The sequence below is a fragment of the Leopardus geoffroyi genome, chromosome D1 (genome assembly GCF_018350155.1).
Source record: "Leopardus geoffroyi isolate Oge1 chromosome D1, O.geoffroyi_Oge1_pat1.0, whole genome shotgun sequence".
NCBI lineage: Eukaryota > Metazoa > Chordata > Mammalia > Carnivora > Felidae > Leopardus > Leopardus geoffroyi.
In genome coordinates this window covers 93,927,607-93,951,232 of record NC_059329.1, presented here as the reverse complement: position 1 = coordinate 93,951,232, position 23,626 = coordinate 93,927,607, and the positions used below count along the sequence as shown (strand labels likewise).

Sequence of the window (23,626 nt, the reverse complement as noted above, 5' to 3'; positions counted from 1 at the left end):
ACAAAATTTTAACATATTGATAACGGTTTAATAATATATAATTTATGTTCTCCACAATGCTATGTGTTGGATTTTTAAAATTTAAAAGCATTAACCTGAGGGGCCCCTGGGTGGCTTAGTTGGTTAAACCTCTGACTCTCGATTGAGGCTCAGGTCATGATCTCACAGTATGTGAGTTCAAGCCCCATGTAGGGCTGACAGTGCAGAGCCTACTTGAGATTCTCTCTCTGTCTCTCTGCCCCTCCCCTGCTCTCTCTCCCACTCTCAAAATAAGTGAATAAACTTAAAAAAAATAATAAATAAAAACATTAACCTGAGAAGGGACACATAAGTGTCAGCAAGGGAACCATGGCATAAGAAATCAAACTCCTCCCAGGGTCCACAATATCTATTCAGTTAGCTATTACTATATAATTAATCACCCCAGAATTTAATAACTAAAAACAATGACAGCTGTCAGTAGTCTTTCTCATGCTTCTTGAGTTTGACTGGGATTCATCTTGGTTGTAATAACACCAGGTCTGTCATGTTGTTATATCCAGATGCTGGCTGGAGCTGGACTCATCTCGTCTTCCCCATTCTCAGATTTGACAGTTGATGTTGGCAGTTGGCTAGAATTTAAGCTGGGCTTGTTGGCAGTTACACCCACAGGAGGCTATTTGGTTTTCTCAAAGTAGGGTACCTGATTCCAAGAATGAGCATCCCAAGAGATCCAGACAGAAGCCATATTATCTTTAGGATCTAGACTTAGAAGTTACCTTATATCACTTCCTCCATAGTTATGAGTTTGTGCAGATATGAGTTTGTGCAGACCAGGAAAATTACACAGACCCCAGCTGTCTAAAGGATGAGTGATAATATCACATCATATGTGCATTTGGAATAAGATGTATTTGAGTGGGTTCCTAGAAAAATACAATCTACCATAACGTTCCAAGGTTTTCCATGCTTCTGAATCTTTCACATGGTATATATTATTTAAATTTGCTTGCATTATTTCTTTATTTTTTTACTCCTGTTTTTCCTTTAAACCCAAAGTAAAGCAGGAATTCTGCAAATCTTTCATGAACAATTCCTGCCCTCAACAATTTCTTTGTGCCTTTGTGTGCATATGTGTGTGCTACTGTATTAGCTTAAACTTTTCTCTATTTGGGAGTTCACTTAATAAATTCTAGGGCTTATTTGTTAATAGCTCTTTCCTCTTTTTTGTGAGTTTTTTAAGGACAGGTTCAGAGATTTTACTTATTTCCCCTACATGTCTACTTACTAATTATGCATTAATATGCAACTAATGCTTGTGAAATAAATGCTCTTTCAAATTCATGCTGTTGCTGCCTATTAGAATAAGTCAGCTGCCATCAAAAGAGTTAATGTCCACTGTATTGAAAGATGTGAGACTCACATCTAGTTATAGGGTAGCAACAGCTTCATTAGCTGGTTCCTTCCACAGCTGAAAAATAAGTTCAAGGAGACATCGTACCCCAGCCTAACCAAATGGCATCATGGATTCTTACAGATTTTGTGAATAACCTCACCCCTGCCTCTAAACCAAAGGCAGAGTCACCACAAAACATTGCTGAAAACCTGAGAACATAATTTCTCCAAAAGAGATCAAAGTGCTTAGATAAAGCAGATGAAATACTGAGCCATAAATTAAGGGATCAATTGTATGAGATTATTTTAAAATACAAGTACTTAAGATGTGTGCCTTTCTGACACAGCATCAAATGACATGTTAAAAGAGACCAAAAGTTCATGAGATATTTCATTTTAAATCCTAGTAAAGCAAGAAAAATTAACCTTGGAGAGGGCCAAACCTATTCATATTAATGTTAAAAAAAATGTATCATCTCCAAGACTCCTATGAAGCATGAACTCTGGCTGTTACACAAGCTTAATTTGTTTGCTTATTTGTTTGTTTTCTACAAGATGAAAAAGGTAGACAAGCTCACTGAAAAAATTATAGGAAATCCACAGCATTTGCTATGTTTAGTAATAAGAATTAAAAAGAAACTTCTGTCACGAAGAGATTCAGACAGAGGTAGACTATTTTCTAGGTTTTACGACTATGAGTCGATGTGCAACAAGCATCTGTTTCTATGTAACCGTGATGGATCTCTCAATTGAGAAAGACATATTCACAAAATTGGCAGAGGCACACCTGGGTGGCTCAGTTGGTTGGGTGTCAGATTTTGGCTCAGGTCATGATCTCACAGTTCATGGGTTCGAACCCCGCATTGGACTCTGTGCTGACAGCTCAGAGCCTGGAGCCTGCTTTGGATTCTGTGTCTCCCTTTCTGTCCTTCCTCTGATCAATCTCTCTCTCTCTCTCTCTCTCTCTCTCTCTTTATCTCTCCCTCCCTCTCAAAAATAAATAAACATTGAAAAAAATTTAATTTTTTTACGTTTATTTATTTTTTGAGAGAGATAGAGAGACAGAGCACAAGTTGGGGGGGGGGCGGGCAGAGAGAGAAGGAGACACAGAATCTGAAGCAGGCTCCAGGCTCTGAGCTGTCAGCACAGAGCCCGACTCAGGGCTCGAACTCACAAACTGTGGATCATGACCTGAGCCGAAATCAGTTGCTTAACTGAGCCCCCCAGGCACCCCCCCCAAAAAAGAATTTTAAAAACAAAGTTTGCAGAGAAGATCAGCTTGGAAAGAGAAGTTGTTTGTTTGTTTTTTTAATGTTTATTTTTAAGACAGAGAGAGACAGAGTATGAGCGGGGGAGGGCCAGAGAGAGAGAGAGAGAGAGGGAGAGACAGAGAGAGAGAGACAGAATCTGAAGCAGGCTCCAGGCTCTGAGCTGTCAACCCATAGCCTGACATGGGGTTCGAACCCATGAACTGTGAGATCATGACCTCAGCCAAAATCTGGCTCCCAACCAACCATGAGATCACGACCTGAGCTGAAGTTGGATGCTCAACCAGTGACTGAGCCACCCATGTGCCCTGAAAGAGAAGTTTGAGTTAAACTCACTATCAGTGAATAACAGCAGATTGTCTGTGAGACTGAGATGTGCTACTTTACCATCCTAGAGGAAACGCCAGTGCATGTAGCTCCCTTATTTAATTAATCAAATGAGGGGTTTTGTTCCCCATCAAATGAGGGTTCCTAGAACACAAATATTTATTTGTGCTAAAAAGATGATCACGATGTGCAGTTTACTCTATTACTTAGAGATTTTTGAATATTGTCTCAATGTTCCCAACACATTGGAAGTATGAATGGATATCAAAATGACCTCATTTGTAAGCCTAGTAAGAAATGATGTATTGGCTTTATTTTCTTTGGAATGAGACTGATAGAGGTGGAAACAATTTTGAACAAAATATATCATCCTGAAAATATTTCTTTTGTGTAAATATTTGTCCTAGTTCTGAGAAGTTTTTAGTAGCTTTTTTATCATTTATTTTAATTATTGTGAGCTTAAAACCAAAAAAAAAGTAAAAAGAAATCATTTTATAATCTGTCATTTTATACTAACAAGACAATCTTGATTGTATTAGTTATTAGGCTTAATGTAAGAGGAGTTTTTAACTGGTTACCTTTTCTAGAAATAGGAGTCAGATGACTTCTCATTGTTATTTATTGAATATACAAGTGAGTTCTGAGAGTAACTGACCCATCCTTTTGCCCTCGGTGTCTTTATTCACTGAGTGCCCACTGAGAACAGCATCTCCCTCCAGGTTCTCTTACCAGTCTGTGCCCCAAGCCTCTCTCCAGATATAGTGCGATCTGCTGGAAGAAACAGATACTCTGGCTCCATTGCCAACCCAGTGAATCTCAGTCTCTAGAGATGAGATCTGTGCATTGATACTTTACAAAGGCTTCCCAAAGGATTCTAATGTGCAGCCAGGTCACAACACCCTAGAAAGCATACACTGGCCTCTTCCAAATTTTAGCACTTCCTCTACAATTCTAACATTTGGGGGTAGATGCTCTTCTGATGAAAAAGGGGAAAATGATGTGAAAGACATTATTTTCCAAATATGGAAGGCATGATGTGACATTGTAGCTGAGGAAATAATCCCTGAGTTTCATTCTTCCTAAAGTAGGGAATATGTGCTCTCATTTTTCATGACCCATTTAAACAGGGCAGCTCACAGGGGCTAAATGTGGGCTAGGTAGGCAGAGAATAATCTTTCCCTGCTGAAAGTAATGAATAGTGAGTTGAGAAGCATTATTGGAAACGCATCACAACCTTACGTATTTGTTTAAATGGAGCTATGGTCAAAATCCATGTACAAAAGAAACCCCTGTGCAGTTTGATTCTGAGCTATGAGATTTATTTTGTATTTTAGGTGTGGGGCTGTGACAATAAAACCCCAGTACAATAAATAAATCTTTATCAACTTATACAGAGCTATCAGGAGATACTTCTTATTTCCCTGGAAAGAGCCATGTTCTCATATTGTACATTTTCTCTCTGCTTTAACTTCCTGATCTTGAATCTAATAATGACCAACTGACTTTTCTGATACCTTGTGATAGTCCTTCTGGAAGGAATTTAAATAGCATGCTAAACAGTAATTCTTATAGACATCACATTCTTCTCTGTCATGTCAGTGGTGCAAAAACTGGTTATTGCAATCTAGTTTTCACAAATGTTCTGTTTCATGATGGGCAATTTATTGCCTTGGATTCTTACCACAAGGAACACGAAATGTGAAATGTTTATTAGAAATGCATAACTCTAAATGAGACTTCAATAGATGCAAAAAAGTTAAAAGGATTTAGTATTACATTCTCCTTTCTGCTTTATAGGAAATAAATGAGGCAGAGATTTAAAAATAAAGTTAAGTAAGAGCATGAACCAATAATATTGTCTTAATTGTTCAGTTCATGCTGTGTAGGTGAGCAGTAATAAATCAATGTATTGGAAAGTGAGAGAGTCACCCACAATTTTGGGGGAAAACTCAGTAATATTTTTAAAAATTCCTGTTTGACTTGTTACATATAGAAGAAAAAAAAACCATGTTTCTGTTTTAAAAAGCAGCTATGCTTGGTTTCTCCAAAGTATACCAGATGCTTTATTCCTTGCAGTAACGTTCTTTCTTATGTGCAATGGTAGAGGAGGGAACATAGTTCATTTGCAAGTTGCGGGTATAGCTACGTTGTTCTGTAACTCAGAACCATCTCTAAGCTTCTAAACCTACCAGCTGAGAGATTCCATCTGGTGGTAGAAAGATTTTGGATACAGAATGTCTGACGATCCAGATACTAAGCTATTGTTCCAAGCTAATATACAAAGTGCTAGCCAACATGACTCACTGCTCTAGCAAGTTGCATGCCTGAGTTCATGTAATTAGCATAACAGCAGGTTATGGTGGTTCTTTATTATTATTTTTATTATTTCCATTTGGTAGAGGTAGAAACTGAGGCTTATTTGGCGTGAGTGACTTTTTCAGAGACACACTGCTATTGGAGTAGAATGTGAACACAGATCTTTCTAATCCTAAACATGAGGGTTTCACTAGACTTCTAAACTGTTAATTGCTTTCAATCCCAATACTGTATGTTCTGGAGAATAACCTTGAGATATTTTCCTTCAGCATCATTATCATAAATTGTAAGTTTAACTTACAGTGAATAAAAAACAGATGTAAAGATGGATTTTGTTTAAAATTGGGGATTCTAGTTCTAGTTTTTATCTAGTCAACTGAAATTTCTGGTAGACTGAAAACACTAATAAAAGGGTTGTGATTCTGATACTCAAAGTAAGATGCCCAGAGAAATCAAAGTGAGATATGTAAACTGAATGTTTGTATGTATGCATTCATACAACATACAGAAAATGGGTTTTAGCTTTTTCACTGTTCATATAGACAACTAGAATATAAACTTTATGACATAGTATATGGGCCTCCCTTGATTTGTAGATGTCATCAAAGCTCACACAGTAGCTGGCATTTTGTATAGTTTCAGAATATATTTTAGGGTATAAATGTATATGATTTACCAGATCTGGCATAGGTATAGGTATACACTAAAATATTGAAGTGGTGGTCTATGAAAGAAACCATTTTAATAGCAGGAGTCCACTATAATTCCCACAACAAGGGAGAGGGTATAGAAGAATGTTTAGAATGTAATTGATGCTCAAATACTAATCAGAATAATATAAAATTATTGCCAACATGGAACAATTATCTTTTTTTAATTTCTTTTTTACATTTATTTATTTTTGAGAGACAGAGAGAGACAGAGTGTGAGCCGGGGAGGGGCAGAGAGAGAGGGAGACACAGAATCCGAAGCAGGCTCCAGGCTCCAAGGTGGCAGCACAGAGCCCGACGCGGGGCTTGAACCCACGAACTGTGAGATCATGACCTGAGCCAAAGTCGGACGCTTAACCGAATGAGCCACCCAGGTGCCCCAGAACAATTATCTTTGATTCTATAAGTGGACCAATCATGAACTTACAGACTTTTCTTCCAACCATGGAATTAAATAGTTTGTGCTAGAATATATATTTAAGATTCTTAGATAAGCAGGAAAAGAAAATGTCTATTGTGCTTTTGTAACTTTCAGCCAGTGGTATATTTGCCACAGATATAGCATTCCTTACACCACGACATGACATCCATAATATCACCGATCCACTTACTACATAGCATGCTCAAAATGGTAGCCATCTCTGGTTAAGGCTGTTGATTGCCAAGTTCTAGTGAAAACCAAATGAGAGATTAGATTTGGAATTATTCTGAAAGCTATAAAATACTGTAGAGCTATTATATTTTTATATAACTTTAACATTCTCTACCTGCCTTATTGTTTTCTTTTTATTTGGTGTTATGCACATTTAAAAATGGGAGATCCTTGAGGATGAGACTTTGTCCTGTTTTTCATTAAACAGTGCCTGGTACATGATAGGGCTTCAATAATAATAGCAGTAGATGCCATTCTTGAAAGCTGATAAGGATTTCAATGCACAATTCATGAATTCGTGATTAATTTGTTTTACCTTTTCATTTTCTTGAAAAAATTGGGTTGTATTTGTTTCAGGTAGTCCCATCATGTGCTCAGAGTAAATTTTTTTAAACTTCTTTCCATCTCAGTTTCCTTAATTCATAAGTGGGGATAGTCCACACTCCCCACAGGTTTGTTTTCATAGCTGAAATGAGATAATGTGTTTGAAAATGATCTTAAGCTCTCAAGAGTCCATCAAATATTTTTATTGACACTAGTAAGCTAAAGTTATATAAGGGACCAAATAAATATCTTGTTTCTGCAACCAAAATACTTTCTTAGAGAAGAACAGAAAGTTATTTTCTTCTCTGTCACTTCTATAAGTCCATATAGGGAGAAGGAGACAATATGGCCCAGAAAAGCATAGTCTCTTAAATATCATTATGAGTATTATGAAATATAGTTTTGATTTTTGTCTTTAAAAATCCATAGAAGTAATAATTTCTAGACATTTTAATTGCAACTTTTAATATATATTATTAAGCATAAAAGTAATCTCAAGAGATGATCTATTAATATTTCAAGTGCTGACTAGGCATGGGAAGTAGGCAGTCCACTTTTCCTTGAAACTTGGTTGTTGTGGGTAGTTCTCTGAGGTTGGAAAATAGAAACAAACGGGAAGAAATTCTCCTGCTCTAGAGTGTTGATTTGGATTCAGGGCTGCAGAACTAAATCATTTAAAGCTTATAATGAAAATCACCATCTGAGTTTTTTTATGCTGACTCATCTTAAAATGGTGTGTTAACAATGTGGGCATCACAGGGGTTTTTGCCATAAAAAGAGGACAGAAAGGGCCCTCCAACTGCTTCCTGTGAAGGTAAACTTCTCATCTTCTGATTTCTCTATTCCACCAACCTGGTCAGAGTGAAATTTTCAAAGTTGAAGCCTGAGCCCAGTGACCACAGTGATTAAAGTCAACTTCTCTGTTGCTTTCCCAGAGTTATTGTACTAAGCAGTATCTTATCTTGGTGGGTTTTTATTTACTCCTCTGCCCCACCCCCATAATCTTCATAAACATCCCCCAGTCACCCAAGTACACACATAGTTCAAGTTAAAACAGTGTGCTTGCAATGCACATGCTCTCAGGATAAGCCTCCTAGGCTTCCTTAAATCCAGTTGACTATTCCCAAGTGCTTCCATGAAAATATTCTGGAGCTTTCCATAGATCTCTCCTTTCTGGACTTTGAAAAATGCCAAAAGATGTGTATTTCATGAGCTAGCACGAGATTCTCTCACTGGATCATACAAAATGTCAAAGTCATGTGGATTTTCCCAAACCATCTCCCTGGTGCATTGCCAAAGTGACATTATCTAATGAGCATGCTGGCTGGGGGGAGGTGAGCTGAGGTGTGCATCAGGTGCACTTGTCATAGATGCAGACCTCTGAAAGGCTGGCTTTCAAGTCTGACTTGCAAATTGGATACGCCCTTCACTTTGGATTAGCCTCCAATTTAAATTCAACTGTTGTCATTTCTGCCTTACCATTGTATGCAATCTGATGGAAGGCCTTGAATAAAATCTGAATCCCAGAAAATCTTCTCTCTTAACATAATGCTAGGAAGCAACTTTGGTAAGGTAAAACGAAATACACAGCAAATGCATTGCCTTACCAATAGAACCTGCCTTTTCTTTTCCAAAATTGATGTATTTGTACCATTGAGCGGCCTATAAGAACAAGAAATAATTAATAAGAAAACTAATAAGAAAACTGAACATGTCCTTTAACTTCTAGAAGAGTAATGGTGATACTAATAATTATAGAAGATAAACGTTCTCATAAGTTTCTTATTCAACCCTCACCATCACACCCAGAGACAATACTATTGCAAGTTTATAGGTGAGGAAATGATGCCTTGTAGAGATCAACTAACTTGTCCAAAGTCTCATCAGAGGGCTAGTGAGAAGTAGGTCAAAGTCCCATTTTCTTATTCTACAGTCTCATCTATCTGTCTTACTAAATTGCAGACATGTATAGAATATAGTGACTAAAATGGCTATAAGTTATTCAATACTTACAATGTCAAAAAAGCAGCACTGTGTTTGCGAACAAGGCAAATATAATCTCCAGCCTTAGCGTAGCTGAAAAACAAAACAAAACAAGTGACTAAAGTACCATTTGAGTTTTGGAAGGGGATAGATAGGGCATTCTGACATCATATATAGCAGGAGAATCCAATATGCTCTGTGAGGAAATATGTTCAGTCAAGACTGAAAATTGAATAGAAGAATTTGGCCAAATGAAGATGGTAATAGGGAATGTGAGGTGAGGTGGAGGAAGTCTGAGTAAAACGAATGACAAAGTATTGGGTTTGAGAAAACACACAAGTTACCACAGAAAATTAAAGGTAGTTTGTTAGACTACAGAGTGGGTAACGGGGATGATATTGATGGAATATAGAGCTTCAGAAGGACGCAGTGGTCATACTGTAGAGTGTTTATAGGATTATTATGGTGCTAAATGCTGTGCTAAAAAGCATGATTTTTCTGGCCTTTACAACAATGGTACAAGTTAGGTAACATCACACTGAAAGGATTCAGAGCAAGTTGCCCCAAAATGTGTCCCTTTGGCATGTGGACTATTTTGAGCCAAAGGCAGTAGAGACCCTATGAAGTCAAAAGAAACTTTTCTCATTCCTACCTAAAAGAATCTAAGTTGTGGTGCTTTCCCAGAATAAGAGTTATTACTAGAAATAAATTTTATCTAAGACTCCTCTGTATGGCAGGGAAAACATCTACTTTTCTTCTTACTGCCCTGTGAAATGTCCTCTTTCCCTTTTAATGTCCCCGGTGTCTATCCTATTTCTTATTTTAGGATGCTGTATACACCTCATTTTACTTCCTGTCTTTGAGCCTCTCATGAATGTTGGATTTATTGATCTCCTCTCAATCTGTCTCAAATCATTTTAATTCTTAGACCCGCCAGAAGAACCTTTGAATGATGTAAAAAAAAATTTTTCCTCCCCCCCAGCAACACCATTTTACCACTAGAGAGGCTGGAGCTCACAGAATTAAGGTAGTCACAACACTTTTGTCTTGATCCAAAGCTCTGGACCATGATGGTATCCCACACTGTTGGCATACCGTTTCACTTAGATCTACCAATGGACAGGGATGAGGAGTCAAATTGTCTTCCTGCTTGATCTTTACTACAAATATGAAAGATGACCCCAAACACAAGTCTAGTCAATTCATTCTGTGATGACAAGTGGGATCATGCAGTTTTAATTATAGCATAATTGAAAATGTACATGATTTTTGTGAAACTTTTCAACCAAGGACATCATTAACATTTAATGCTTTACCCACATTTATCCAACTTTGTAGATTTGACATTTTATACTTTGCTGACCTTTTTGAGTTGTTAAAAGGAAATATCCTTTTTGTATTCCCTTCACTCTGTTAGAGGAAAAGAAAGCCAACTGTATTAGTATTTATAGAAAAAAATGAAGGGAAAAAAGATAAAGACCACATTTCTTACTACTTTTTTTTTTTGCTTTAAAGTAGAATTATCCTGGGCTTTCAACCAGAGACTTTGGGTTGCTCTGTTATTGATCTGTCTGTTCTATATAAAGATCAGACCATATGCATCTGTCCAAATTGGCAAGGATTCATTTGTAGTCCTTGCCTTTTATACTTTTATTTGTTGCTTATTGCTACAGTCTCACACAGAAAATTTAATAGAATAAATCTCCATATTTCGTCCAATAGATTAAAATAACCACAATTTTTCCAAACACATATAATGTAATTACCTTATGGTCTAGATAGTTCTCACATCTCTGGAAAAGTGATCATGTCCCTAATCATGTATTTTAGATTAACCCTGTGAATTACTAAGATTCTGCACAAATTTACAATGTGTGTGTGTGTGTGTGTGTGTGTGTGTGTGTGCACGCACCTGCACACACGTGTGTATGTGTCGAGGTGGTCCACACACCACCAGGTAATTCTCAGACAACAGCTCAATCCTGACAGTATCAGCCTGGAGATAGCATCACATTCCAACAGGTGAAGGGTTCAGTCCCAGAAGACTGTCCCCCAGCCCCAAATTCAGATGCCAATTACAGGTCCCAGTTGTCATCTGTGCTTTTGACCAACCGGCTAGTGATTGAAGTTCTAATGACCCTCTCCTTGGGTTCAATTGATTTCCTAGAGTCGCTCACAGAACCCAGAGAAACATTATACTTACTACATCACTGGTTTATTATAAAAGGATATCACTCAGGAAGAGCCGGATGGAAGAGATGCCTAGGGCGATGTATGGTGAAAGACTCTGGGGTTTTCATGCCTTCTTTGAGCACCACTTAGCCAAATCTCCCTTTGCTCACCAACCTGGAAGTTCTCTGAACCTACTCCTTTTGGGATTTTATGCAGGCTTCATTACATAGGCACCGTAGATTAAATCGCTTACCATTGGTGATTGAATTCAATCTCCAGCCTCTCTCCTCTTTGCCATACACGTGATTTGCTCAGATAAAATATATTTCTAGTAATATCTCCTCCTGTGTCTGCTATTTCTTAAAAATAACCATCTCAAGATAAACCTTATACAAAAGAGGCATATTTGGTGTGGCAAATTCTCCTTTCAAGACCAAATGTAATAGTGGTCCAAATATTCAAATTGGTCCAAATATTCAAGACCAAATGTAATATAATATTGCTTACCATAAACATAATTTTACTATTAGTCTCTTAGTTTTATTTCCTACTGTTATTGCAATTTGATTTTCTATTTGTACTTTGTATAGAAAAAAAATGTTTACCTTAACCATAAAGGTGATTTTTTTTTTTTTTTTTTAATTTTGTCTTTCTGGTGTTAGGAAGAAAACCATAGCTCTTAAATGTAATCACTTATGTTAAGGCCCCACATCAGTTAACCAACTAAATCTAACTTAACTGCAGAAATGTAATCAAACCAGCCAAACTGGGATTTCCTAGTCAACAGGAGGAGGTAATCTGCTGATAAGACCCTTCCATTTCTCTTAGGAGGGCAATCTTGCCTAAAATAATACATTCCTTGCTGATAATTTCCTTTGTTCTATTCCTTTTTTGCTTTAAAAACTTTTTCCTTCCTGAAGCTCTAAGAGGCCACCTTCTATTTGCTAGATAGGGCACCACTTGATTCATGAATCATTTCATAAAGTGAATTAGATCTTTAAATTTACTCAGTTGAATTGTGGTTTTTTTGTTGTTTTTGTTTTTGACACTAATATCCTTTGAGTTTTATTTCTTTGGATGAGAACCAAGTGCTGTTTCCTCAAAGAAAGCCCACATATTGGGATTTGAGGAATGCTTTTTACTTTCGTTAAATTCCTTTTTTAGGTTAAAAAGTTACTTGAGCCAGATGGTGGTTTAAACAGCTATCTATCATGTATCCTCTTGTATAATACTGTACCATGTATCTTTTATACATGAAAGGGGATAAATGCTGAACATAGAGATTATGGAAAACTTGTTACAAAGCCAAGAATCTGAAAATATGAATCTATGAAATATCTTAGTCCAGGGAGAACAAAGCTATCTCATTGCAGTGCTGATTAATTACTAGTGCCTTCCTAGCGTAGTAGCTAAGAATTTGTAGCCATGTATTTGCATACTTTGAATGAGTATCATGATCCATTGGGGATGTCTGTCTTGGGCACAAAATAGGAAAAGGTAAGCCCCATGTTTTTCAATTTTGCCTTAGCTGCAGGAAATTGGTCTAAATCAGGGGCCAACAAGCTTTTTCTATAAAGGAACAGGGAGTAAATATGTTATGTATTGCAGGCCATACAGTCTTCATTGCAACCACTTTGCCACTGTAGTACTAAAGCAACCAAATAACAATACACAGATGAATAGACATTCTGTGTTTCAGTAAAATTTTACTTACAAAAAAGGTAGAGGGCCAGATTTGGCCCATAGACTCATATAGTTTGCTGACCCCTGATCTGAATAGTATATCATGTAGCTTCATTTGAATGATATTCATATCATGATTTTTGAGAATGTGAGACTATTCACCTGGCCCTATATTTGGTGGCAGCCTTATATGTCTGTGTATCACCCAGCGAGAAAAAAATTCATAAAAGCCCATACTTTTTCAGTTTGTACATCTCCAACTAGGTGAAATGAGGGAGCACTCGTACATATTATGGCATAAATTAGTACTCATCACACACATGGTTTTTATCATTTTTTCTCATTATTATAATTATCTTTCCTTATATTGAATAACTGCATTTCTGGGTGACCTAAATCTAGTATAGGTTTTATTTTTTTTTTTAATTTTTTTAATGTTTATTTATTTTTGACAGAGAGAGACAGAGCATGAGTGGGGGAAGGGCAGAGAGAGAGGGAGACACAGAATCTGAAGTGGGCTTCAGGATCTGAGCTGTCAGCACAGAGCCCTACACGGGGCTCAAACTCATGGACCACAGGATCATGCCCTGAGCCAAAGTCAGATGCCCAACTGACTGAGCCACCAGGTGCCCCTAGGTTCTATTTTTGATAGAAGAAGGATGGCGTGCAATCGTTGCTGGAACATGAGGCTATAGTAGTAAAAAGTGTTTGGGTTACAAGTCACATGAAAGTAGCTCAAAGAGACTAGGGAAATTATCATATGGATGCCATAATGTCTTATAGAAACTAGAAGTTAATTTAAGTTATACCTGACCTTCTGATCACTATTAACCATTTCATGAACAGCAACAGGACTCATTTCCATCTTTAATCTCTACTTGTATCTGTGTGTTTGCTTTATTCTTCCCTCTTATGTGCCAGACTAATTTCCTTCCTATCTCTAATCCACTTGAAGAGAAATATGGCTGCCAGAAGTCTCTGAAGGTGTAGTCTTAGCCTCAGAGAAAGATGGACTCTTCCTTGCTTCTACTTTAATTTCTGAGAAGGGACTCTTGGGTCAAATACCTTTCCTGGGCTGATTGAACCATGGGCAGTGGTTCTGAGAAAAGCGCTGTAATGCAGATTGGGGAATAACCCTGAGCCATCTATGCTATGGATAGCTGACAGAGATAACAAAATGGCTACACCTGGATGACCCATGAGACTATGACACATGTTCTCATGAAAGAGATTCTGTACAAAGGAAGTACTAAAGAAACACATGTCTTATTAACTGGCTTAGAAGATGTCTTGTCTTTTAAATTCTTATTTAGCATGGTAAATTAGCCTCCCCATTTTCTTTTTTTTTTTTTTTTCAACGTTTATTTATTTTTGGGACAGAGAGAGACAGAGCATGAACGGGGGAGGGGCAGAGAGAGAGGGAGACACAGAATCGGAAACAGGCTCCAGGCTCTGAGCCATCAGCCCAGAGCCTGACGCGGAGCTCGAACTCACGGACCGAGAGATCGTGACCTGGCTGAAGTCGGACGCTTAACCGACTGAGCCACCCAGGCGCCCCACAGTTGAGCACTTCTAAGGCATCTTCTGAGTGTTTGGAAATACCTTGTGACATTCTTGGTAAGCAGATCATGGGTGGAAATGAATTAGTTTGTGCTTTGTTGTTGGGCCAATGAGCCTTAGGCTGAAAGGCTACTCAGGTGAGGACAGTGGAATTGAATGCGAAGGATCCGATTAGCTCTGCTCAACTTTTGTGCTCTGTTTAAGCTACACAATAATTCCATCTTCTCTTCACTGCGATGATAATTTTCAGTGCCTGAATCTCAGACTCTATTGCAAGTAGCAAATGATTATCCAAAATATTGTGTGCCCTGTTGAAGGACCTCAAAGCACCAGTGACCCTATCTCAGAAGAAATCACTTGTGTCACAGGCAAATTAAAAATGTTGTCTGTGTGTGAAGGTAAACTGCTACTTAATAACCGCCCCTTCGTAAGGAATAGCATTTTTAGATGAAAACAATGGCTCATAATGGAAGTACTGAAGACGTGTGTGTGGCTTTTCTGTCATGCTTCCTCAGAAGCAAGATCTGTCCCACGGGAGATAAGGAACTGTGTTTCCAGGTGACAGGACCAGGACAACAACATTCAGGTGCTTTACTCATCTTCTGTGGTGTTCTTTTATTTCTAAGGGGTTTTTAGTATGGGAACCTCTCTCTCGGAAGAGAACATAGCTGAGAAATTACTTTCAGAGTGACACCTGGAGGACATGGGCATCATCAACCCTTGTGTTTCTATCACTAAGTTGTTTGGGATTCCACACAATGATACAAAGGTTAATATTTAAACTAATAAGGTAAAAAATAAAAGAATCTAATAAGATATTATAAAAACAGCAAAAATATATTTGGGTTTGTTTTTAAATTTTTTCATTTAATAAATTATTTCCATTTTCCAGAAACATTCCCATGTAAGTTGGCTGATAACTGAAATTATGGACTTCTATAAGTGATGAGCACTGACTTACTCCACTAAGGAGTAAGCAGCATAGCTCTTCCCAAGACTGTGGTGCCTTCTTGGGGACATGTTCTCTCGTGACTTCTCTCATTGCTTTTCCATGTTCACATTATCTCTTGACCACACTCCTGGATCTTACTCCTTCAGGACTCCTCACTTCTTTGTTCTTTGTCCTATTCCCAGATTGTCCCTAAACCTTAATCACAATTTAGATTTTTGTAGTCGGATTTAACAGAATTTTGCATAATGTGGAGATGAATAATAAATTTCTCACATCTTTATTCTTCATAAAACTAGAACTTTCTTGGCAGAGTTTCCTTCAGGGGTTACATTTCTCCTCAGGCCCCAGCTTTCCTACACTGTTGAAACCTTTACCCTCTTCTGCATACCCTGGATCTCAGAAAGTATTTTACTTCTAGGTGATTTGGCTTTTCCTTTTCCTATGTTCGTCCATCTCAGCTATGCTCTGAGGGTGTTTTTTATATGATTTAAATGGTCTATGAAAGTGTTGTAATATATAAAGACCTTACTTTCCCCTAAGTGTTCTTCAACCCCTTTCAAGGAGCACCTTTGTTTACATCCTCCATAAAAATGTTCTTATATGGTTACAATTACAAGATATACTGCAAGGTTTAAGTTGAGGTGAAATCTATACAGCACAAAATTATCCACTTAAAAATGAATGACTCAGTGGCATTTAGAACACTTGCAGTATTGTCCACTCATCATTGCTATCTAGTTCCAAAATATTTCCAAGCTCCCAAATTAAAATTCTGCTCATTAAGCAGCAACTCCCTGTAATGGGTGTTGAATTGCATCCTCCCCCAAAAATGATTTGTTAAGGTTCTAATCCCCAGTACTTCAGAATGCAGTCTTGTTTGGATAGAGGATTGTTGCAGATGTGACTAGTTGAGATATGGTTGTCCTGGATTAGGTGAGTTACTGATCCAGTATGGCTAGTATTCTTGTAAGAAGACAGCCATGTGAAGGCAGACACCCTGGGAGAATGCGATTGCAAAGGCAGAGAAGGACTTCTGCAGCTGGGAACCAGGTACACCGAAGATCATGGGCAAGCCCGCAGAAACTAGGATGAAGGAAGGAAGGATTCCCTTCAGGTTTCAGAAGGACCATGGCCCCACTGACACTTTGATTTCTGACTTCTCACCTTTAGACCTATGAGACGATACATTTTTATTAAGTCGCCCAGTTTGTGTGTGTGTGTGTGTGTGTGTGTGTGTGTGTGTGTGTGTGTGTGTTTTAAGGGCAGCTCTAAGAAACTAATAACATTCATGTTCCCTGCTGCTCTCAGCCTCTGGCAACTATCAACCTGCCTTCTCTCTATGTGGATATATCTGTTCTGGATATTTCATGTAAAAGGAATCATGGCCCTTTTCATCTGACTCCTTTCATGTAGCAATATGTTTTTGGGGTCCATTTACATTGTTCATGTGTCAGAACTTTGTTCCTTTTTATGGGTAATATTCCATAGTGTAGGTCTCTCATGACTTGTTTATTCATTCATATGCTGATGGATATTTGGGTTGTTTCCACGTCTGGGCTGTAGTGAGTAGTTCTGTTATGAATATTTGTATATACATTTTTGGAGGTTGTTTTGTTTGTTTTCTTTCCTTTTTCACTACCTATTTTCAATTATCTGGGGCAAATACCTCAGGGAGGAATTACCAGGTCATATGGTAATTTCATTCTCCTATTTCTGAGGATGCATAGGATATTATTTGTAATTTTTCTCAGAACATGATTTTATAAATAAGCTTCATATTTCATTTACATTCTCTTCATAACTATAATTTTACTAAATATCCATAAAATAGTAATGTAACCAGCCTTTCCTGAGTTTTTACTCTATGCTGGATGTCCTATATATAAAACTAGCAGCCTTTCCAGCATCAGTCTCCTTTTATCATTACAGCACCTCAATGAATCAGTCACCACTGTTCTCTCCATTCAGCAGATGAGAGTTTGAGAGTTAGAAAGTATTCATAAACTGACTCAGGTTTCTCACCAATGTGGTGGTGGAGCTAGGATTCAAAACTCTGGTCTTGGGCTCTAAATGCTATGTTCTTGCTTATCACACTACGTTCTAAATACCCACCTTACTGATATACCATGGGTTAATAAGCAATTCCCCACTAAACTTGTTTCCAGTGGTTTGTTATGTTCTGTGTCCCTGCAGGAAGTAGCCTCTTCTGGAATCTATTTTGCTGCTCTCCATCTTTTGCCCTCTCGATAAATTATGAAGAATGGAATTATGGGGTCAGAGGGTTTAATGATTCTTAGGCATCTTGCCTGTTGCACTCTAGAAGAATTTAAATAATTTAACAGTTATCATCCATGTGTCTTGAACTTTTTTAGTGGGAATTGCCTGGGTCTATGGTTGCACTCTCCCTATCCCTGAACACTGATTTTTGTTAGCAAAAGCTTAGTGCTAGTAAGGCCATGGGTTTTATACATTAAAGCACATATTTGTATACAGAATAGCTGTCCATTCTCAACCTGTTTATTTATGTTATTTGTTCTAGTATATAGAGCAAGGTTACATAGTGGGTTAAGACAAAATCATGCTATTTCTTAAAAAAGAAATCAACTTCTTATTGCTCCTATTTTCAAGAATATTCTTAGCGTATGATCCCTTCTTCAACACCACAGGCTTTGGACCAGTTCTATCCAATAGAACTTTCTGTAATGATGGAAAGATTTTATAATTTTGCACTATCAAATACAGTATCTGCTGGCCATATGGGACTATTGAGCAGTTGAAATGTGGCTAATGTTACTGAGGAATTAAATTTTTCATTTTTTTAATTTAAATATGATCTGGATAATAGCTGATAATGTAGCTTTTGACTTTTCCTGTTCTATTAAGACTCATTTGTCCTTGTAAGCTGACTTCATCATGGTTCCAGCCTAGTTAAGTATGTGTATTCCTAAAATAAAATCCACATTTTTGTTTTATGGGTAGTAATTCCTTAGGTTTCCTTTATTGTGGTGCCATAACCTGCAACTAGATAAAAAAAAAAAAAAAGGAATGTTGTAAACAAATAATACTAATATAAAATTTTTCATTACATTTTAAGACTTTGTGTTTGCAACATTTAAACAAATGGATAAATTTGATGGATAACTGAATCACAGAAAACCTGAGTTTTAGCTCTAGTCCCTAACCTCCCAGAAATCACCCTTCACACCTTTGTTTTTAAGCCTCATCTGCAAAGTGAACAGTTTGGTCTGGATACTCGATTAGATATCTCCAATTTGAGCATCCCTTTTTCTCCATCTCCTCTGTGGTCATCGTATGGTGTATACCTTCAATCTTCATCCTAGGAAGCTCCCATTCTCTAAATCTCTGTTCTCTTGAGGACGACATAGATACTAAGCTGTGGCTCTCAGCTCCAGTTAATGGGACAGCTGTTTTCTGTACTCAGTTCCTGTGCTGAGTAAAGGAAGACAAGCTCGTCTTGATCGCATACTTTATGGAACATTGCAGGATGAAACAATTTCATTGAAACATCTGAATCAATTAGGAAAAATGGTTTGTGTTTTATTTTGTTTACTCCCTTAAGCAAAAGGAAAAAAAATGTTGCTTCTGAAATGTGAATGCCACGAATATTCCATCTTACACATTTTAATTCTGTTAGAAGACATGTTCAACCAAGGCTGTAAGCAGAAAATCTTTCATAAGGAAAATTAAGTATTAAAATATATAAATGTATTAAACAGTCTCGGCTAATTCCAGAAGCACAGGATGAAATGTGTTTTAAAAATGTTCCTTCCGGACAAAGGAAACATGGCCAACTGGTCTCTCTTTCCCAAGAATGAATATTACGACACATCCAGTATCTGCACTGCATTTTAGATGTTCAACATGAAGCTGTAGGTAAGGCTTTGACGTGGACTACAAATCTGTATCTAGTTAGAATAATTTCTACCAAAGAATTTTCTTTCATGTAACTATATATCCAGAATGTTTCAAAAACAAAGTGATTTCTAGACTGCTTGCATTTTCCTAGAATTTTAAGAATTCACACCCTACAGACTTCATGAAGTTCTCTTTAAGCCCACGTTTTAACATACAGGAATGGATGGCTCCCAGATATTTTGGAGTAGAAGTTTCAGTATAAACTGGAGATATGATACTCTTTGTGACTGGACTATTAGCCAGAGAAAGACTAAGTGAAAAAATAAAGAACTATTTTTCTTCCTGTACTTTTATCTACCTAATGTGGAAAAAAAGCCATAAAGTAAATAAATAATAATATAAAATAAAAATATATTATAATATAAAATGTGCTATAACAACATCATATCATAAAACCAAAATAAATAAGACTATCCCGAGTCTGGGTATTAACATTGTAAAATGAGATTCATAGCTATAGATCCTGTAATCAGTTTATGTTTTGTACTTATAAATTGAGTGTGTTTGTTTGTTTGTTTGTTTGTTTTTAATGATTCATTCAAATAAGTTCTTCAGCCAAACCAGGAAGGTATATGCATGGTGGCCACACCCAATTCACAACTTCACTTTTATACTGAGGCAGGTAACTGTGAAATGTCTTTTGAAAAACCTGTCGGCTGACACCATATTCTATAGTTACACCTATGCAAAATTCATAAAAATAAAGGTTGTGTTAATTAATGCCCCATGGAGTTTTTAAAACATTACTTCCCTATCATTGGTTAGTTTAATGCTGTGAAATAATCCTAAAACACACATCTCAGAAAGGCCCCAAGCAACACTATGCATAACAAGTGTGCCCACTGCTTATGGGTGGTGAGTTGATTAACTTGCTATTAAAATGCAGAATAAAAATTGGATCTTCACTGTGCCCTTTCAGTTACTATTGTAAAGGTAGGGAAGGCATAAGGGATGAATAATAGACCTAATAAGGAAACATTTCATTGGGTTTTTCATTATAGTAAAAACATCTCAGTGGAGAGATAAAACGCATTTACTAAATTCACCAGAATGGAGATGTGATTGTTGGAACAGTTTAGGTACTTTATAATTCATTTTGCACTAATCTCTTTTTTGAAATCTGAGCACAAGGAAGAAAAGAAATACTTACTTTCATAATACAGTTGGAGGACACAGAAAATGGTCTTTATTTCCAGACATTTTGGATTATGAGTTTTATTCTGACAATCATTTTGAGCAGAGAAATGGAAGTATCAACTATTAAAAGGAAATTAACTCCCAGATTGCAATTACAACATTAACTTTAGTTAGTATGTCAATAGGGAAAAATCATTTTCTATATATCTGTCTTAGGATGTGTCTTTTTTACACTCAGCCAATTCAGCTCTTGCCTTCAAATGTGGAAGTGATCAATAGTTGTTTTATCAAGGCTGAAAGTGTCATGTGACTGACCAGTCACCCTAATAACAGAAAATATATAAACTCAGTCTCTACTTGATTAGACTTTTTCATTAACTAATTCTATGTTTGGTCACACAAAAATATTTAGAAGGTTTATAATATTGCTGTTTTGTCATATAGAGCAACAAAGCTACACTGGGAAACAAGAAGTGTTTGAAAAGAGTATTACACCTATTCCTACCTAAAAGCTTTATAGCTGTCGGGGAATAATGACAAAGAAATAGTCTCCAATATTATGGATAACACAGGCTAAGGCACAGTGAGGATCTAAACTAAACTCTCTTGCCCTCGTGGGTTTGCTAACTAGGCAGATGAGAGAAATGTAGCTCTGGTCTCCAGACAGGGCTCTTCTCTTTTGAACAGACCCAGAAACAATGCCTGCTGTTTTGGGTAAGGTGTTGTAAGAACTTGGGGTGATGGGAAAACTTTCACCCCCGTTAGAATCTATTTCACAGCCCTCCCTTGTCAGGAAACTGAGATTAAACATCAGCGGATTAATTCCAAAATGTTAGTGCTTCTTGGCTCCACGAAGAAAGAGTTGGGACAATTGACTGCCCTTTAATCAAATACTGATGATATTTGGATAAATATCTGCAACTCCCTGAAAACAGTCCTCTTTCCTTTAAGCCACGGCATTCCAAGGAAGGTATAGTTTAAGAAGCAGAGTAGTGTGGGGATGAGAGATGGTATTTTGAGACACTTAGTTTGTAGTAGAGCCTCTCCCTAAGGAATGTGATTGAGGCCTCCTCAGAATAAAGGAAGGCAGTGTGCAACGTGGCCCAATCAACTTTTAGACACTTATGTGTAGGTCTGACATAACTCTGTAACTTGGACTATGTCCAATCCAACTACATGTCACTGTATATGGGAGATGAAAAAAGTAGAAATTGCATAAAAAGCTACACCCTGCTGCACTTGGGGCTCATTTTTTCGGCTACGGACCCACTGAACACATGCTGGCATGACAAATAAAGTTGCTTCCTGGACAAAGAAAGCCTTGGTGTCCTGTCTCTGTGTGAGAATACTGCTACAAGTCAAGAGATTGCTCCAGAGAAATGAGGAAAACAGCAGAGTGATGTGCAGAGGCCAATCTACCCATAGAAAGGTACATCTGATTGCTGCACAAAATCACCTTAGGTAGTTTTGCTTCAGTTGTGATATTCTTGATTTCTCCTCCAGTTAATGTTGAGTTGGTGGTGTAGGCATGGACTGACCTAAGCAGCCTTGGACAGAATAGTCAAATCCATCAAATGTGTCTTCCACACCTTCCTGCTATTTGTTTTTTTTCCTGCCCAGCTATCATCTCCATGTCTGGTTGTTATGATACCCTTAAATTTTCTATCATGGCAACTGACTCCGTTTCTCACTCCCAAGTTAGTTTCCTTTCTTCCATACCACAGCTCACCCTGTTCATTCTTCTGATCATTGCCAAGAACACAAAATTGGTTTAATAAGCTAATTCTACATGGGTTTTGAATGATATCCACTGCCTAATTTCTTAATGATCCCAGAGTTGTTCATAATTTAAAATAGGTCAGTGGACAATCCAAATGATCCTTGCCTTTATCTTTTCTTGTTTTTGACTTTTTGGAACTTTCTGAATATTTCTGAATGATGGTAAAACTTTGGGGAGTAATTTTCAGATGTACTGAAGTTTGTTTTTGTCTTTGTTTTTTTTTTCCCCTACAGTTCAGGTCAAAGAATGTGATAGTTTCTCAACTGTTTAAAGCAAAGATGGCAAAACAAACAAACAAGCAAACAAATCAAATTTTGATGCAGCTGTTACCATTTTATGTTTCCATGTCAGGTGTCATTTATCCATCTCACACTCATCCCCTCTGAATTCTGATAAGGTCTTAGAATCCTTCTCAAATTAGCCTTTCAGGTAACCACTAGTGGATCATCATCAGCTGCTACTGTATTTATAGTGGTGTGTGTGTGTGTGTAGTTGAGAAGTTGAGGCAAATAAATGTACCTCTGTATTCCCACTCACTTTTTCCTTTAACCAAGACCTAACATTACAACCAACTGCTACATCAACTTTATCATAGAGAGATTTTTAAGATGAAGCTAACTATATGGATATGATTTGAATTTCAGGATACTGCTTTATTGACAGAATAGAACAGAATGGATATTGATCTATGACTGAGGCAGAATGAAATGTTATGAAATGTGCCTTTGAATGACTTGTTCACTTCTCCATCGCGTTGATCAACAGAATGGTGCATAGTGTATTAGTATACTTGATATATTAGCTCATGCCAGCTTTTCTTCAAATCCATCTCATTTAAGACACCTATATTTACTCCTTAAGCTATTCAAAATGAAAATTCAGTTAACATAGGGGCGCCTGGGTCGCTCAGTTGTTTGAGTGTTGTACTTTAGCTCAGGTCATGATCTTGCAGTTGGCAGGTTCGAGCCCTGCATTAGGCCCTCTGCTGTCAGAGCCAAGCCTGGTTTGGATCCTCAGTCTCCCTCTCTCTCTGCCCCTCCCCCGCTTGTGCTCTTTTTTCTCTCTTTCAAAAATAAACATAGAAAGAAAGAAAGAAAGAAAGAACTTAGAAATTCAGTTACCATATATATTTTTAAGTACTTCCAATTCATTATGATCTCAGTTTTCAGTTGGTACCAGAAAATTTCAATTCTGGCCTCACTATATTTAACTGAAGATACTAAATGAAAAATGATATATGAGAATGTGGAATAGTTTTACTCCTATTAATTATGGTATCACATTGATGTTCTTGAATGATGTCAGCTCATGAGGACATCTCTCCTTTAATTTTTATCATAAAATACTTTTATTATTTTTAGGTCAAATAAGCCTTCTCCCCAGTTAGATCATATCTAACTAAGCCTTAAAGGGTTAACGTGTACACATACATGAAAAACAAAACAAAAGGAA

At 37.3% G+C, this 23,626-nt stretch overlaps 1 protein-coding gene across 5 annotated transcripts in view; it reads left to right on the top strand.

Moving 5' to 3' along the window:
- Positions 1-23,626, top strand: part of LRRC4C (leucine rich repeat containing 4C) — a 1,189,111-nt gene that overhangs the window by 532,912 nt on the left and 632,573 nt on the right. Inside the window, exon 1 of one of the 5 annotated variants that reach the window (XM_045485017.1) lies at positions 19,126-19,215. The exons of the other annotated variants lie outside the window; for them this stretch is intronic. The gene's annotated coding sequence lies outside the window, so the exon portion shown is untranslated. Of the gene's footprint in view, positions 1-19,125; positions 19,216-23,626 lie in introns of those variants that run through there. 5 annotated transcript variants of the gene reach the window in all.